The sequence below is a fragment of the Panthera onca genome, chromosome X (genome assembly GCF_046562875.1).
Source record: "Panthera onca isolate mPanOnc1 chromosome X, mPanOnc1 haplotype 2, whole genome shotgun sequence".
In the NCBI taxonomy this organism is placed as follows: domain Eukaryota; kingdom Metazoa; phylum Chordata; class Mammalia; order Carnivora; family Felidae; genus Panthera; species Panthera onca.
Window position 1 is genome coordinate 96,961,319 of NC_138357.1, and position 19,461 is coordinate 96,980,779.

Genomic DNA, 19,461 nt, shown 5'->3' on the forward strand with positions numbered 1-19,461 from the left:
TACAATTATGAAAGAAGAATAGTCACATAGATGAAGCATTGATGACTTTGAAGATTGAAGAAGAAGCCTGGAAGCCAAGGAATTTGGGCAGCCTCTAGAAGTTAGAAAAGGCAAAGAAATAGATTTTACCCAGAGGCCTCCAGAAGGTGTTAAGCCCTGCCTACACCTTGATTTTAACCAGTGAGACCTGTGTCAGACTTCTGACCTATAGAACTAAAACAGATATTTGTGCTTTTAAAAAAAAAAATGTTTATTTATTTATTTTGAGAGAGAGAGAGAGAGAGAGAGAGAGAGAGAGAAAACAAGTGTGGGAGGGGCAGAGAGGGAAAGAGAATATCCTAAGTAGGCTCTGATGCAGGGCTCAATCCCATGACCGTAAGATCATGACCTAGGCCAAAATCAAGAGTTGGTCACTTAACCAACTGAGCCACCCAGGCACCCCTGTTTTTTGTTTTTTGGTTTTTGGTTTTCGGGGTTTTTTTTAATGTTTATTTATTTTTGACAGAGAGAGAGAGAGAGACAGAGCATGAGCAGGGGAGGGGCAGAGAGAGAGGGAGACACAGAATCCGAAGCAGGCTCCAGGCTCTGAGCTGTCAGCAGAGAGCCCAACGTGGGGCTCAAACTCACAGACCGTGAGATCATGACTTGAGCTGAAGTCAGAAGCTCAACCGACTGAGCCACCCAGGTGCCCCTGTTTTTTGTTTTTAAAAATAATTATTTTATTTTAGAGGGAGCACAAACAAGCAGGGGAGAAGGGCAGAAGGTGACAGAGAGAACCTTAAGCAGGCTCCATACTCAGCGTGACGCCCAACATGGGGCTTGATTCCATGACCCTAGGATCATGACTTGAGCCAAAATCAAGAGTCAGACGCTCAACCACCTGACCCACCCAGGCGCCTCTGTGTTACATTAGTTTCAGGTGTACAACATATTGATTCAATAATTCTATACTCAGTGCTCACCATGTAAGTGTAATTACCCATCTGTCACCATAAAACATTATTACAGTGTTAATGACTACATTCCCTATGGTGTACTTTGCATCTCTATGACTTCTTTATTTTATAACTGGATGTTTCTACCTATTAATTGCGTTTATCTATTTCACCCATCCCCCCACTCATCTCCCCTCTGGCAACCACCAATCTGTTCTCTGTATTTCAGAGTCGGTTTGTGTTATTTTTAGATTCCACATATAAGTGAAATTACATGGTGTATGTGTTTCTCTTATTTCACTTAGCATAACACCCTCTTGTCCATCCATGTTGTCACAAACGACAAGCTCTCTTTATTCTTTTTATTTTTTAATGGCTGTGCAGTATTCTATTATGTACATATACCACTTCTTTTTATGCATCTTCTTTATCCATTCATCTGTCAGTGGAACTGCACTTGTTTCCATGTCTTGGCCATTGTAAATAATGCTGCAATAGACATAGAAGTACATATATCTTTTTGAATTAGTGTTTTTGTTTTCTTTGTGGAATCACTGGGTCATGTGGTTAGAAATTTGCATTGTTTTTAAGCTACGAAGTTTGTGTTAATTTATTATAGAAGCACTAAATAACCAATACATACAGCAGTCTTCCTCTCAAAGGGATAGTTTTTAAAGTACTAAGAGCTTCTTAAAAGGCACTGATCTTCGAATCTCTTTATTGTAGAAAATGGGTAGATGAAATAAGATTTTGCTATACTGAGGATTTTTATGTGTTTTTTTTTTTCCTTTTAAGCATTTTCTAAAGGTAAAAAACACATTAGAAACACTTAGAGTTGTCTTTTATGGTATCTGTCTCGGGATATGAAGTCCAATTCTGCAAATAGCAGTGGATCCTTATTTTTCACAGATTCTATCATTTGCAAATTTAACTGTTCAGTAAAATTTATTTATAACCTTAAATACTTTTGACACTTTTATAGGATTCACAGATGCAGAGTGGCAAAAAATTTGATGTGCTCAAGTTCACATGCCCACTCTGCCTTCTTCTTTTCTGGATTAATAAAATGAATTTATTATGAAACCAATCAATGGGAATAATAAGTCTCTTCTAACTAATACAAAGCAGTGTAAGCAGAGGTTACATTTGTCAGTTGCATTCCTGAATATCCACTACAGAATTCCATTTATCTATCTATCTATCTATCTATCCATTTTTGAGTATAGTTGACATACAATGTTCCATTAGTTTCAGGTGTACAATTTCGTAATTTGACAAGTCTATACATTATGCTATTATGTTCACCCCAAGTATAGCTACCATCTGTCCTGTTACATCACTATTAGAGTATCATTGAGTATATTTCTCATGCTCTGCTTTTTATTCCCTTGACTTATTCATTCCAAAACTAGTGGCCTATATCTCCCTCTCCCCTGACTTATTTTGCCCAAACCACACCCCTCTCTTCTTTGGCAACCATCAGTTTGTTCTCTGTATTTATAGTTCTGATTCTGCTTTTAGTTTGCTTATTCATTTTTTTAATATTCCATTTATGAATAGAATCATATGGCATTTTTAATTATCTGAGGAATCTCCATACTGTTTTACAAGTGGCTGTACAAATTTACACTCCTGTCAACAGTGCACAAGTCTTCCTTTTTCTCCACATCCTCACCACTTGTTTCTTGTCTTCTTGATTTTAGCTTAACAGGCATGAGGTGATATAACTTTGTAGTTTTGACTTGTACATCCTTGGCGATTAGTAATGTTGAGCATCTTTTCATGTATCTGTTGGCAATCTGTGTCTTCTTTGGAAAAATGTCTATTCAGGTACTCTGCTCATTTATTAATGAGATTGGGGTTTTTTGTTGTTGAGTTGTATAAGTTCTTTATATACTTCAACTATTAACCCCTTATCAGAAATACCATTTGCGATTATCTTCTCCCATTCAGTATGTTGTCTTTTTGTTTTGTAGGTTGTTTCCTTTGCTGTGAAAAAGCTTTTTCTTTTGGTGTAGTCCCAATAGTTTGATTTTGTTTCTGTTTCTAGAAAAATGTTTTGTATCTAGAAAAAAATGTCACTATGGCTGATGTCAAAGGAATTACTACCTATGTTCCCTTCTAGGATTTCTATGGTTTTAGGTCTTTAATCCATTTTGAATTTATTTTCATGTATGGTCTTCAAAAGTAGTCCAGTTTCATTCTTTTACATGTAGCTGTCCAGTTTTCCCAGCACCATTTATTGAAGAGACTGTCTTTTCACCATTGTATATTCTTGCCTCCTTCATCATAGATTAATTGACCATATATATGTGGGTTTATTTGGGGGTTTTCCTTTAATCTATATGTCTATTTTTGTGACAGTACTATTCTGTTTTGATTACTACTGCTTTGTTGTGTATCTTGAAATCTGGGATTGTGATACCTCTAGCTTTGTTCTTTCTCAGGATTGCTTTGGTTGTTCGGGGTCTTTTGTGGCTCCATACAAATTGTAGTATGTTTCTAGTTTGGCAAAAAAAAAAAATGCTGTTGTATTTTGACAGGAATTGCATTGAATCTATAGATTGCTTTGGGTAATATAGACATTTTGACAATATTGATTTTTTCAATCCATGAGTATGGAATAGCTTTCCATTTGTTTGTGTCATCTTCAATTTCTTTTATCAGTGTTTCATAGTTTCCAGAGTACAGGTCTTTCACCTCTTTGGCTAAGTTTTTTCCTAGGTATTTTATTCTTTTTGGTGCAACTGTAAATGACGTTGTTTTCTAAGTTTCTCTTTCTGAGACTTCATTTTTAGTAAATAGAATCACTACCAATTTATGGGTATTAATTTTGTATCCTACCACTTTACTGAATTCACTTATTACTTCTAGTAGTTTTTTGGTGGAATTGTTAGGATTGTCTATGTACAGTATCACGTTATCTGTGAATAGTGATGGCTTAACTTCTTTACCAATACAGATGCCTCATATTTATATTTATTTTCGGATTGCTGTGAATAGGATTTCTAGTAATAGGTTAAATAAAAATGGAATCAGTGGACATCCTTGTCTTGTTCCTGACCTTAGAGGGAAAGTTCCCAGTTTTTCACCATTGGGGATGATGTTAGCTATGGGTTTTTCATGGATGGCCTTTATTATGTTGAGGTATATTCCCTCTAACCCCATTTTTTAAGAGTTTTTATCATAAATCATTGATGAATCTTATCAGATGCTTTTTCTGCACCTATTAAGATGATCATATGATTTTTATCCTTTGTTTTATTGAAGTGGTGTATGATGTTGATTGATTTGCAAATATTGAACCACCCTTGTATCCCAGGAATAAATCCCACTTTATCATGGTGAATGATCTTTTTAATGTAATGTTATATGCAGTTTGCTAATATTTTGTTGAATAACTTTGCATCTATGTTCATCAAGGATATTGGCCTGTAGTTTTCTTATTTTGTGGTGGCTTTGTCTGGTTTTGGTATCAGGATAATGCTGGCCTTGTAGAATGTACTTGGAAGCTTTCCTCATTCTTCTATTTTTTGGAGGATAGCTTGAACAGGATAGGTATTAACTCATCTTTAATTTTTTAAGTCTTTATTTTAATTCTAATTGGTTAACATACAGTATTATATTAATTTCAGGTGTACAATATAGTGATCCCACAATTCCATATATCACCTGGTGCTCATTACCACAAGTGCACTCCTTAACCCCTATTACCTATTTAACCCATCCCCACCCACCCACTTCCCATCTGCTAACCGTTAAGTTCTCTCGTTTTTTAAATGTTTATTTATTTTGAGAGAGAGAGGACAAGCAGGGGAGGGGCAGACAGAGAGGAAGAGAGAGGATCCCAAGCAGATGCTGTCAGCACATGGAGCCCGATGTGGGGCTTGACCCCACTACCACAAGATCATGACCTGAGCTGAAATCAAGGGTCGGATGCTTAGCTGACTAAACCACCCAGGTGCTCCCATCAATTTGTTCTCTATAATTAAGAGTCTGTTTCTTGATTTGTGTCTCTTTCTTTTTTACCCTTTGTTCATTTGTTTTGTTTCTTAAATTCCACATATGAGTAAGATAATATGGTATTTGTCTTTCTCTGATTTATTTCACTTAGCATTACAATCTAGCTCCATCTATGTCATTGCAAATGGCAAGATTTCATTCTTTTTTTAAGCTGAACTGTATTCCTTCGTGTGTGTTTATGTATGTGTGTGTGTGTGTGTACACACACAACACATCTTGCTAGAGGATTATCAATTTTATTGATTTTTTTCAAAGAACCACCCTCTGGTATCACTGATCTCTTCTATTTTAGTTTTGATATCATTTGTTTTTGCTCTAATACTTACTATGTTCTTTCTTCTGGTTTGGGGCTTTGTTTTTCTTTTTCTGGCTTCTTTAGGTATAAGGTTAGGTTGTTTATTTGAAATTTTTCTTGTTTCTTGAGGTAGACCTGTATTGCTATGAACTTCCTTCTTAGAACCACTTTTGCTATATCCCAAAGATTTTGGACCATTCTATTTTCATTTTCATTTGTTTCCATGTACTTGTTGATTTCTTCTTTGATTTCTTGAATGAATGATCCATTCATTCTTGGTTAGTATGTTATTTAATCTCCATGTATTTGTGCTCTTTTCAGATTTTTTCTTGTGGTTGATTTCTAGTTTCATACAATTATGGTCAGAAAGGATGCATGGTATGACTTTGGTCTTTTTGAACTTGTTGTGACTTGTTTTGTGACCTAATATGTGGTCTGTTCTGGAGAATGTTCCATGTGCACTTGAAAAGAACGTGTATTCTGCTGTTTTAGGTGGAATGTTCTGAATATGTATGTTAAATCCATCTGGTCCAGTGGGTCATTTAAAGCCACTATTTCCTTGTTGATTTTCTGTTTGGATGATATGTCCATCAAGGTAAGTGGAGTATAAAGTCCCCTACTGTTACTGTGTCACTACTGATTATTTCTTTTATGTTTGTTATTAACTGATTTATATATTAGGGTACTTCCATGTTGGGTGCATAAATATTTACAATCATATCCTTTTGTTGAAATGTTCCCTTTATTATTATGTAATGTTCATCTTTGTCTTTTGTTACAATCTTTGTTTTTAAAGTGTATTTTTTCTGGTATAAGTATTACTACCTTGGCTTTCTTCTGACATCCATTTGCATGATAAATATTTCTCACTTTCAATCTCCAGGTGTCTTTGGTCTTAAATGAGTCTCCTGTAGGCAGCATATAAAAGGGTCTTGGTTTTTCTCCTGTCACCCTGTGTCTTTTGATTGGAACATTTAGACCATTTACATTCTAAGTAATTATTGAGGGGCACCTGTGTGGCTCAATTGGTTGAGCATCCGACTTCAGCTCGGGTCATGATTTCACAGTTTGTGAATTCAAGCCCCACATGTGGGCTAACAGCTCAGAGCCTGGAGCCTGCTTCGGATTCTGTCTCCCTCTCTCTCTGCTCCTCCATTCATGCTCTGTTTGTCTCTCAAAAATAAATAAACATCAAAAAAATTAAAAAGTAATTACTGGTATATATGTATTTATTGCCATTTCATTCTTATTTTGTGGTTGTTTCTTTAGATTTTCTCTGATTCTTTCTTGTCTTCCTCTATTTCATGACTTTATTTATTTATTTTTATTTTTTTTTCAATATATGAAATTTATTGTCAAATTGGTTTCCATACAACACCCAGTGCTCATCCCAAAAGGTGCCTTCCTCAATACCCATCACCCACCCTCCGCTCCCTCCCACCCCTCATGGCTTTATTTAGTGATAACTTGGGTTCTTTTCTCTTTATTCTTTGCACATTTATGACTGGTTTTTGATTTGTGGCTGCTATTAGGTTTATATATAATATCTTCTGCGTATAGCAGTCTGTATTAAGTTGATGGTTGCTTAACTTTAAACCCATTCTTGACTCCTTTCCCCCACCCTCGTCTTAGGTATATGGTGTCATATTTTACATCCTTTTATTTTATGGATCCCTTGACTGATTTTTTCAGAAATATTTATTTTCACTGCTTTTGTGGTTTTTTACTTACATACTCTCATGTGCGATCTTCCTTTCCACTCAAAGAGTCCCCCTTAATATCTCTTTAGGGCTGGCTTAGTGGTCATGAACTCCTTCAGTTTTCGTTTGCCTTGGAAACTTTTTATCTGTCCTCCTCTTCTGAATGGTAGCCTTGTTGGATAGAGAATTCTTGGCTGAAGACTTTACCTTTCAGCACTTTGAAGACATCATGCCACTCCCTTCTGGCTTGCCAAGTTTCTGCTGAAAAATCTGATAATCTTATCATTTTTCCCTTGTAGGCGACATTTTTCTTTCTTAGTGCTTTGAGATTCTCTTTTTATGTTAATCTCTGACATTTTATGTGCCATGGTGAGGACCTCCTCATGGTCATCTCGTTTGGAACTCTTGCGCTTCTTTTACTTGAACGTCTCTTTCCTTCCCCGGGTTAGGGAAGTTTTAAGCTATTACTTCTTCAGATAAGTTTTGTACACCATTCTCTTCATTCTTCTTCTGGTACCCCTACAGTGGGATTGTTTGTTTGCTTAATATTGTCCAAGAGATCTCTCAATCCTCATTTTTAAAATTCTTTTCTCTTTTTGCTGTTCAGCTTGTATGCTTTCCGTTACCTTATCTGCTTCTGGAGTGCTGATCCATTCTTCTGCATCCTTTAATCTACTTTTGATTCCCTGTAGTGTGTTTTGTTTCTTTCAGTTGTTATGTCATTCAACTTTTATTGGTTCTTTTTAATATTTTCTCTTTATTGAAGGTCTGAGTTCTTCCATTCTTTTTCCAGCTTGGTGAGTATCTTTACGATCATTACTTTAAATTCTTTGTCAGGGATATTGCTTATCTTTGTTTCATTTAGTTTTTTTCTGAGTTTTCTTTTTGTTCTTTTTTTTTTTTTTTTTTTTTTTTTTTTTTTTTTTGCAGCATATTCCTCTGTCTCTCTGTTTTGCTTGATTTTCTGGGTTTTATTTCTATGGGTTATGTGGAACAGCTACTTCTCCTAAAGTTGAGGGAGTGGTCTTGTATATGGTGTCCCCCATGCAGACTGTGTGATTGGCGACTTTTGCTGGCTAGCTGGAGCTTTGGCTGTGTATGCTAATTACTCTTTTAAACCTTGTCTTTTTACAGAGAGAATAAGGAAAAATAATAATAAAAGAAAAAAGAAAATAATAAAAGATGAGGAAGGAGAATGAGGAAAAAACAAAAGAAAAATGAAAAAAATAAAAGCAAAATAAGACAAATTTTTAAAAGTAAAAGAAATAAAAGTAAAAGCTAAAACATACACACACGCACACACACACACACACACACACTCACAACTTGTTTTATATGCCCTAACATCACAGGGCAGCTGGTGTGGGCTTGTGGATCCTGGGCTCACTGAGGTCACAAGCTCACTGTGAGCCAGACCCTGCTCTGGTCTGAGCTTTTGAAGAGGAAGGGGAGAGAACATTCCTTCCCTTCTTCAGCCCTTTTAAACCATGGCTTTTTTTTCTGTGTCCCAGCATGTCTAGGGCAGGTGTGGGCTTATAAACCCTGGGCTCACTGAAGTTGCAAGGTCATTGAGACAACTGGCTCAGCCCTTTATGGCGTCCAGACTCTGCTCCCGTCTAGGCTGGGAGGGAAGGTGGGGTGGGAATGTAAACTGTGTGGTTCTCCAATCCCTCTGACCTGGAGAGCTTTACCATAGCTCCTCTGCCACTTGGCAGAGTTGTAGAATTGTCTATTTTATATGCTAGTTGTCCCTTTAAACTGAAGGTTTTTTTCTGTACCCAAGGACAAAGGGATCTGTTCCTGGTCCCTCAGTACTATTCCCATTGCTATTCACAGTGTGTTGGGGGTGGGGGTTCCCTTTGTTACCATTTCTTCATCTTTCTTATTATTCTCTTGCCATGCTCTCTGTCTTTGGTTATTCAGTATCTTTTCAGTCAGCCCTCACTTATTCTTCAGGAGGAATTTTGTTAATATGTGTAATTTGGTGTGTTCTGTGGAGAAGGTGAGTTTCAGGGTCTTCCTACATTGCCATCTTGAACCGGAACCCCCACTCTGCCTTCTTGATTCAGCTTTCATACTGAAAACAAGTGTTATTTTCATGGTCTATTTTGCACCAATTTTTTGTCTTGTTTGTGGGTTTTTTGGTGATTTAGCTGGTTAAAGTGGCCCCCAAATGTAGTGCTGAAGGACTATCTAGTGTTCCTAAGTGCAAGAAGGCTGTGATGTGCCTTACAGAGAATACATGTGTTATATAAGCTTCATCAGGAATTAGTTACAGTGCTATTAACTGTGAGTACAATGTTAGTGAGTCAATGGCATATGTTAAAATAAGTTATGTTTAAGCAGTTATACACAGAAAACAAGGTTTTGTATTGTCTCCTTGACAAAAAATATTGTGGCCAAAGAGACTTGCAGCAATTTAACCTTGTATATCCTCTAGGAGCGATGGCTTAATGTCCACTAATTTAGTGTTTACAGAGACTTTGTAGAATATAACTACTGCAAAGGACAAGAAATCAACTGTATTTAGCTAAATAACCTTCATTTGCTCAGTGTCTTCATTTCTGAGTAGTAAACTTGGGATTATAGTTTTGTTTCAGGTTTTTTTCTTCCTCTTGGGTCTAATTTTTCCTCACTTTTTACTGAAGTAAAACATATATACAGAAAGGTACACAAACATATGTGCAGGGGCGCATGGGTGGCTGAGTCGGTTAAGCGTCCGACTTCGGCTCAGATCATGATCTCACGGTTTGTGAGTTTGAGCCCCGTGTTGGGCTCTGTGCTGGCAGCTCAGAGCCTGAAGCCTGCTTCGGATTCTGTCTCCTTCTCTCTCTGCCCCTGTTCCTCTCATATTTATTCATTCATTCATTCATTCATTCATTCCTTCATCCTCTCTCTCAAAAATAAACATTAAAAAAACAAACGTGCAAAGCTCAGTACGTATTTCACAAAATAGATATACTCGTGCAACCATTAAGCAGATCTCAAACTGGAACATTTCCAACACCCCAGAAGCCCATGTCTTATTTCACTTCCCACTCACCTGGGGATGGGTAAGGTGGGCGTGCCCGTGAGCTCAGCAGGCCTCTCCATCATTTCATGACATCTGTGTCCTCCCCATGAGCCCGGGGTGGGCAGCAGGAAGGCTCAGCATAGCTGGTGGCCTAGGATGGGTGCAATGAGTAATCATATTGCAGGTCCCCTTCCCGGGAAACAGACTCTGAGATGGCGAATTCTCACCAGAACTTTATTAGGAAGTGATTTTTCAATCAAGCTTGTGTGGGGAGTGAAAGAAACAGCATTGGACAGAGGGAGGAGGTGGGCCGCAGTGCAGTCACAGTACAGACCTTCGCTGCCCCCGCAGAGTACTTCGAAGCTGAGATGGCTCTGCAGAATTGCCCCAAATTGCCCCGGTGAACTGGGCCTTAGTACGTTCACGTAAAACATCACTGGATGTGCACTAACATAAAGAAAGCATGACCTGAAGAAAAAGAGCTTTCTCTGGTCTAGGGAGATTAACTCCTAGAGAGAGCTGGCCGCTGAAGGTGGTCAGCCCGCAGCCTGGCAGCTCTGAGGAGTAAGCGTTTTAGTCTCAAAGGCAAATGTGAGTGGCTCAGCAGAATGCCCACCACAAAGCTTTCTCCTAAAAGCATAGATTAGTTTATCATGTTTTCGAACATCACGTAAATGGAATTGTACAGTATTTGCTTTTTTGTGTGTCTGGCTTCATTCACTCATGGCACGTTTGTGGAATTCATCCATGTTGTAGTATGTAGCAATAGTTTTTTCGTTCTCATTGATTATGAAGATGCGACAAGTTAGTTTCTTGGAGGGGGATAGATTTCACATCTTTATTTCTTTAAAACCTCTGTATTTTTCTTTATAGAATTTTTTAAAACATTTGTAAAGTTTTGAAATAAAAAGGATATATATGCTTACGCTGTACAACATGATGTTTTGATATACATGTACATAGTGAAATGATTATTACAGTCAAGCTAATGAACATATCCATCTCCTCACAGTTCCTGTGTGTTTGTGCGTGTGTGTGCGTGCACCTGTGCGTGTGCGTGCGCGCGTGTGTGTGCGTGTGTCTGTGTGTGTGTAGTGGGAGCACCTAATATCTACTCTCTGTCAGAACATCTTCAGTATGTAAAAGAATATTTTTAACTATAGTCCCCCATGCTGTGCATTAGCTTCTAGACTTATTCATCCTACATAAGTGCAACTTTGTAACCTTTGACCAACGTCTCCCCGTGTCCCCCACCTCCCCACCCCTGGCAACCGCAGTTCTACTCTCTGCTTCTATGTATTTGACTTTTTGAGATTCCACACGTAAGTGACATCATGCATTATTTTTCTTTCTGTGTCTGAATTATTTCACTTAACATATGTCCCCCAGATTCATCCGTGTTGATGCAAATAGCAGGATCTCCTTTTTAAAGCTGTGTGAATATATATTTTCACACTCCATAATTTCTTTATCCACTCATATAACAATGAACGTTTATTGATCTATCATGCTATTATTGATATTTGGATTGTTTCCAATTTGGGAATGTTAAGAATAACATTGTATATAACTTTTGATGAAGCTATTCATACATTTTTGTTGGGTATATACTTAGGGTTGGAATTGCTAGGTCATAGGATACAGCTTCAGGACATGTTACCAGTTCTTCAAGTGGTAGTGTCAGTTTACACCCCCACAAGTAGCATAAAACTATTTTATTTGCTCCAAATCTTTTCCAGTATTTGATATTATCAATCTGTTCTTGTTAACGTGCTAGTCTTTCTTAGGAATGCTGCTGCTGCAAGTGTCCTAAATAAATCCAACATAAGCACAAAGGAGAAGTTGGTGGAAAGGCACTGAGGTATCTCCTATAAGCCTTGGGGATCACTGAATCTAGGAATCACCACCAGAATCTTCTCTTCCTATTGCAACTTTCGTCTATGTTTCTCTATGCCTAGAAGCCTAATTTTCTCTATGTACTAGGTTCTTCCACGTGGTGGGGAGCATGGTTTCCAATATCTTGTAGGCTCAAGCTTTCACCCCCAAAGAAAAGGCTCTCTAATTTGAACAGTCCTTTCCGTTCATTTTTAGGGTACTCAAAAATAACCACTGTATCTTCCAATCTGATTTTGAAACCAATTAATAGACATAGAACTCAGATGACTAAAGCATAAACTTTACATTTGTAGCTAATTACATTTCTAATACTTTACAGTATCCCAAATTAGACAAATTTATGGTGGCAGCAACTATGTTTATCAAACCCCATTTCCTTTTTCTTTTGGCCACATAACTGGACTTTATGGCCTAGCTTCCCATATAATAATGTTGAGCCTTGTTCTGAGTTTTGGCTAATGGAATATGGGGGAAAATGGCATGTGCCATCATCAGGTGTAGTTTAATAACAAGCTCTCTGCACAATCCTTTGGCTTAATCGAGAAGAGGAAAAAATCTGAGATTGTGACATATACACAGTATGGAAGGAGCCTGCGTCTTTGAATGACATGTGGAGTATTTCCCCATCACCTTGACCACCAAACTGCACTGGACTTTGATAAGAACAAAAAATGTGCTTGACAAGCCAGAGAGATTTGGATTGTTTTTTATATTTTTGTATTCTCACTAATGCTCACAGTTCTGTGAGGTGGGAATTGTTTCTTTATGATATTACAGCATGAGGAAACTGAAACCTAGATTATAAATTACTTGCCCAAGATGACATGGAAGCTGGATTAGAACCAGATCTGAGTTTCAACTGTACCCTTAGTGACCTGAGCCACCTCTTTCATAAATGGGGTGTAAACAGGGCACTGGGCCATAGACTTCCGTGAGGCCTCTCCCAGCGTAAGTAACGTGAGAGCAGACAGGTACAGACACAGGCAGGGAAAAGCTGCTGTGATTCCATAGAGTAGCGCAGGAACACCACACGCCCCCTGCCCCAGCTTTCTTGGGACTGTCCTAACCTTCAGCAAGGCAGGTCTCTCCTATTCAGCCACATAGAATAGTCTCTCTTTGCTCAGTTTCTACTAGAAAATGAATGTAAGTTTTTAAAACTCATGAAGAGCTCTAGTTTGAGAATGAAGGATACTTTTCCTCAGAGGGGGCTGCCAAGCCTTTGGCCATGGGTAGGATGAGGGAAGTTTAGGTTATGTGGGCTCTCCTCTCATGTGCTGGCTAGAACATCACCCTTTTGTGTTACTCTTGATTTCAGTACTCTGCTCATGTTTGATAGGTGGCCATTTCTGTGTATGGAGTGGCTTTCCACCCTTCATTTGGGAAGATTGATATTTTATTGTCAGGGTACAGAAGAGATTTGGATTGCCTTTCCTTGTAGAACTAAAACTAGTTTTCTAGAAAGTTGTTTAGCCCCCTGTTCCCAACCTGTTGTTCCTTGGTCAGTTGAGCTAATAACCATTGCTATTTGTTAATCTTTGTGAATGCTTCTTTTCTTTTCTTTTCTTTTTTTTTTTTTTTGAGAGAGAGCACACGCGAGCGAGTGGGGGAGGGGCAGAGAGAAAGGGAGAGAGAAAATACCAAGCAGTCTCCATGCCCAACATGGAGCCCGATGTGGGGCTCAATCCCATGAAACATGAGATCATGACCTGAGCCAAAATCAAGAGTCAGATGCTTAACTGACAGAGCCACCCACACGCCCCTGTATATGCTTATTTTCAACAAGAATGTAATTTTGTGAGGTCTCGACAATATTTTCTTCCCTCTTCCCTCTGTAAACTGTTTAGTGCGCATAATAGGTCTCAAATAATTGCCTAGTGCATATACCTACCACTTGGATTACCTAAACCCACACTTGAAATATGGCTCACAAGTGCCCACTGTCCGTTTTTAGTCTAGGAGTGAGGCATGGGGGTGAAATGGCAAAAAAATTGTGTGGCCTGCTCTCAGCACTTACTAGCTCCCATTACACTCAAGCTCAATTCTTGCAGAAATGAGCTCAAGGAGCAGTGGAGATCATCATTGGTCCTTAATACTCTCCTGACAGTTATCTTGTGATTGAGCACATGCAGTTCAAGTATCCCATCCTGCAGTTGTACTTTCTATTCTGGAAGGACTTCAAATTATTCTTCGGTTACATTTGGCCAGAGATGGTAGCTTTCTTGTGGAAAGTTCTAGATTAGCAATGGCTCCAGTGACCTCCTACTGCTTATCAAATGATCAGTTTCACCCAAAGAGGAGTGTGGAAGAAGCACTACAGGAGAATGGTGAATAGCAAAAAATCTTGGTGGTAGGGGCTGCCCTGCATAAAGGTGCCACATCTTATTTTACACCCTCGAAGGCAGAGATTGGTTTCAAAAATGGCTCAAAGAATAGGATTATCTTCTAAAGAAATAAGTATGCAATATGATTTTTTTCCTTTATGATTTTTTAAGAAGAAAAATATTTCTACTTTCTTATAACATGTGTTTCTCAAGCTATATAGGACAGTTGTCCTAACCTTTGGGTTGTAGTCCTTGGTAGAGCTTTGTCTGAGGACATATAATGGCTCACAATGGACTGCTATTTTCATTAATACGTAAATACTCTTGTAATTAAGAAAATACAAATCTATTTTAAAATTTGTTGCTGGCAACTGCCCATATACCCAGGCGTACCCTGAGGTCATCTGAAGATAGTTCTTTATGCTCTCTGCCTTAGAGATTTCTCTGTCCCCGGGAATGAGCTCAGTTCATGTATGGCAGATCAGAAGGGCTGGGAGTATTTAATGCCCAGAGCAACTACCCTCATACAAGGAAGAACTGTAGTTGGTACATAAATACTCCAGGTTCTTTGTCATGGGAGGGATAATTCTTAGGCGCATAGTTCATAGTCTCTCTGAGACTCCTCATTAGGATTGAGTCCCAGTTGCCTACAGCAGCAATGTGCTCATGAACTCACTGTATTAGACTTTTGCCCTTCCCCGCCTTACTTCTTTATTCTCCTATTGTTTCTTGGTGTTATCTCAAAAACAAACTACTTGGAATCAAATCTTTGTTTCAAGGGTGTACTTGAGGGAACCCTAAAACAAAACATTATTCTTTACTAGGAAATTTTCCTTATTATGGGCCTTCTTTTGACAACCATTACTCTTTATTCTGTGTGTGTGGGCAGGGGTAGTGGATATGAATCTTGTTTTAGTTTAAGAAGGAATCCCTAGGGGTGTCTGGGTGGCTCAAGCAGTTAAGCATCTGACTTTAGCTCAGGTCATGATCTCGCAGTTTGTGAATTGGAGCCCCGAGTCGGGCTCTGTGCTAACAGCTCAGAGCCCGGAGCCTGTTTCAGATTCTGTGTCTCCCTCTCTCTCTCTGCCCCTCCCCTGCTCATGCTCTGTCTCTCCTGGTCTCTCAAAAATAAATGTTAAAAAAAATGTTTTTAAAGGAGTCCTTAAACACAGCAAAATTAGGAGTATGGACTCAGAGAAAAGTGACTCTTTTGTCCTCATGAGTATTCTTACACCTAAAACTCTTTTGGACATGAAGTTTAGCAATGTATGGATATCTCTGCTACTAATACTAAGTAAACCTTGCTCCCTCTCTTACTCTTCCTCATTAATTGGCTGTGCACTTTTTAACAGCCCTCTAACATACAGCCCTCTAATATACATGAGTGCTAGCCAATTAAATTCTCTTTCAGAAGGAGAAATACATATAACCACCTATACCATAAATGCCATGAAGGCAAGGTCACCATTGTTTCAACAACACCCAGAGCAGGGCATGACACACAGTAGCGGCTCAATAAATATTAGATTTTTAACAAATGAATTATTTAACAAATGAACAAACCAACTGACTAATGAATGAAATCATATGCTCTGGACTTGGTGTTGGTCGGGGCAAAGCAACATCTCTCTCAAAATGTAAACTTCCACATGTCCTGGCACCCAACAGAAATCCACACTGACTTATTTTTCTTCTTCTCCCTGTGTCCCCAGATGGCTGCATCACCCTTGACAGGTAGGTGAACGTGGTTATAGCACGTGGGGATGTTTCTGGGGCAGAGAAAGCACCCACCTGGAGCTGCAGCCGCATGCAGAATGAGTCTGTGCACACTGATTTTTTTTTCCACATACATTTCCTTGTTTAGTTTTGATCACAGACCAAGTAAACTGTTAGCAGTGCTGGAAACACCTTCAGCGACAGCAGTTTGTATAATTGAACGGCTGGAGAACTTTACTGAGTAGGTTTTCTAAGTAATAACGCTTCAAAGATAGACCCTAACATGAGTGCAGGATTGAAGCTCATGAAACCTGAATGTGTATAGAGAAAATTAACTAGGCTTCTTGGTTTTTCAAATTATGGAGTGAAGAGTCACCCTTGGAAGCTTAGAAAAGATAGTTTCGTTCAGATTAAAGACAGCAATGCATACTTTACATAGTAGACAGGAAATGTGAAGGACATATTTTCCCAGGAGAGTGTGTGGCTTCAAAATATTCATGACTTGAATAAATCATTAGATGAACTCATGGGTAGAAGATTACTGAGACAAGTAAAGGAGGTTTTGGGCATGATCGGGCTTTTAAAGTCAATAAAGAGAGAAAAGTACGAAATAGGGTAAAACATCGATTTGGTGCCATTAATATCATCTGGAATACTGGTTGGATAGTGTGTAGTATTTCATATGTTATGTTGCTATGTCCTGATGAAAGTGATTAATAATACATACCTTTTTGCAAATGTGATAAAAGGCTATGAAAAGTATGTAGAGAATGAGGTCATTGAGGACATGTATGAAAGTAGCCATCAGTCTCTGGGCCCACATGCTGGAAATGAGTCACATTATCGGATCACATACCAAACCCTTGGTATTAACTGCCCGCACTCTCTTCTGTAATCACCATCAAACTGTGTCATAGAATTTAAACTTTGGGTCTGGGGTTGTGCAGGAAAATGTCACATGATAACATGTGTTAGGGGAGAGGAAGGGAGGGAGAAAAGGGCGGTGGTAGTGATTGAGGACCCTGAACTATATTGTCTCTGAGGAGAGAATAGATGGGAGAAAAAGCTGCATAGAGTCTGAAGTCATGGTTCACATTTTACCAGTTGGATCCCTTAATTATGTTCACAGATTAGAAACAAATTACACTTTCTGGACTCTTCCATGTTAGGAGACAAGTTTCAAATCATATTTCATTGTTTCCAAATTCAATGCTAACTTTTTTAGTCAATGGTGCCGTATGGAATAAAATTGTTGCTTTGTAAAACTGGGAAATGGTTTAAGTAGCCATGACCTACACGATACATTTGTTGTTTAAGGTAATAACTTGTAAAGTTACATTTTTTATTTTTTTTAAATTTTTTAACGTTTTTTTTTTTTTTATTATTTGAGTGAGAGGCAGAGACGGACAGCAAGCAGGGGAGGGGCAGAGAGAGAGGGAGACACAGAATCTGAAGCAGGCTCCAGGCTCTGAGCTGCCAGCACAGACCCCGACACAGGGTCCGAACCCACAGACCGTGAGATCATGACCTGAGCTGAAGTCGGCCGCCCAACCGACTGACCACCCAGGTGCCCCATAAAGTTACATTTTTAAGTGGGATGTCAAATCATTGCCTCTCATCAGCTTTTGAAGTCTTAATTGCCAAAGGGAATTGTTTTGAGTAAAGTTAATTTTGGAAGTTAAATTTAAATAATTTTTCATGTTGTCAATCAATAATTCCCCCAAAAGCATAACCATATGTTTCTTATACATAAAAATAAAAGTACACACTCTTCTATTTTCTTCAAATGTCTAAGGTAATTTTTGCATACAAGGAAAGATTTATGTATTGTTGTTTTTGTCAGGAGTAGAAAAATATTTTCTCAATGTTAAGTTATCCAACAATGGTGGTATATAAATATTTTAAAAGGCTACCAGGGAAAGTTCTGTAACCTATAAAAAATGGTACAAATACTAGAAACTCATTTCTTATGAGGTGTATAAATGTGCGGGAGAACTAAGCAGATTTTATTCTCAAGTTATATTACTTATTTTAAATAAGATTTATGACCTTAGAACAGTGCTCTATAAGGACCTTAACAATAAATACAAACATTTAAAGTTGTTTTGGCAATACTTTGTGATGACACTATACCTGCATGAAATAGTATGTTTTGTTCTATCTATATGTGCTGTGGGGGGGTAGGAGGAAACAATTATTCCTTGATTATGGTCAATTTCAATTGTGCATAAAAGTAGAATATTACCATAAATTCCCTAGTTCCTGTCTTCCATCTTCAACAATTATTAGTTCATGGCATTATTTCTCCCCTTCCTCCCTTATTATTTTGAAGAAACTATGAGATATCCTATCATTTTACCCACAAATATTTCATTATGTATCTCTAAAACTGAGAACTCTTTGTTAAATCAAATAATACTATGGGACCTTTAAATGTGCATTTAAAAATTTTGTATTTATAACTGGAAAGGCAAACTGATCTGTTTCAAAGATGAAAACTTTGTTGCACTTAGATGGAGCGCCTGGGTGGCTCAGTCTGTTAAATATCGACCTCTTAGTTTCGGCTCAGGTCATAATCTCAGGGTTTGTAGGTTCAAGCCCTGCATCGGGCTCTGTGGAGACAGCGCAGTACCGGTGTGGGATTCTCTCTCTCCTTGTCTCTCTTCCCCTCCCCCATTTGCTCTCTCTATCTCTCTCTCAAAATAAATAAACTAAAAAAAAAAATTAAAAAAAGAGTGTCTTACTCTGGATGACTGATTGTTGCTAAGAGATCATTTCATGTAAATCGGCAGTTCCATGAGAAACGGCTCTAAAGAACAATGCACTGCAGTCAGCAAAAGGTCATGGGCTGTGCTTTCCCTTTCTTATTGGAGAAATAAAACTGCAGACTTCATACCATTAAACATGGAGGTGATGAAGTGCTTGCTCAAATTTCTTTTATATTTGCTATGTCAAAAGAAAAAAAAAAACCAAGAATTTCTAGGTCCCCTTTGTAAATATTAAGAAGACCAGTATCTTGCAATACTGGTCCAGTCATAAATATATTCCAGGAATATATATAAATATATATGGTTCTTAAGAGTTTCATATTTCCATCCCAAGTACACAAGAGCTATATAAAAGTGAGTCTTAATATTACGGGTTGGTGAAAAAAAATACAATTGACCTTTCAACAAGGTGGGGGGTTAGGAGCACTAACCCTCTGCATGGTTAAAAATATGTGTAAAACTTGTTTTTTTAAGTTTATTTATTTATCGAGGCAGGGGGAGAATGAGCAGGGGAGGGGCAGAGAGAGAGAGAGAATCCCAAGTAGGCTCCGCACTGTCAGCGCAGACCCGATAGGGGGCTCAATCTCATGACAGTGAGATCATGACCTGAGCCAAAATCAAGAGTCAGACGCTTAACTGACTGCACCCCAAACTGTGCATAACTTTTGACTCCCCCAAAACTTAACTGCTAATAGCCTACTGTTGACCAGAAGCCTTACAGAAAACAAATGGTTGCTTAACACATATATCGTATCCTTACCATAAAGTAAGCTACAGAAAAGAAAATGTTATTA

At 38.3% G+C, this 19,461-nt stretch overlaps 1 non-coding gene across 1 annotated transcript; it reads right to left on the minus strand.

Annotated features, from left to right (window-relative positions):
• Nucleotides 1-15,881: 15,881 nt before the first annotated feature.
• Nucleotides 15,882-16,007, minus strand: LOC145714781 (small nucleolar RNA SNORA77). Its single transcript, XR_014136988.1, has one exon. It is a non-coding gene; the product is annotated as a small nucleolar RNA SNORA77 (small nucleolar RNA).
• Between the last annotated feature and the right edge of the window lie 3,454 nt (nucleotides 16,008-19,461).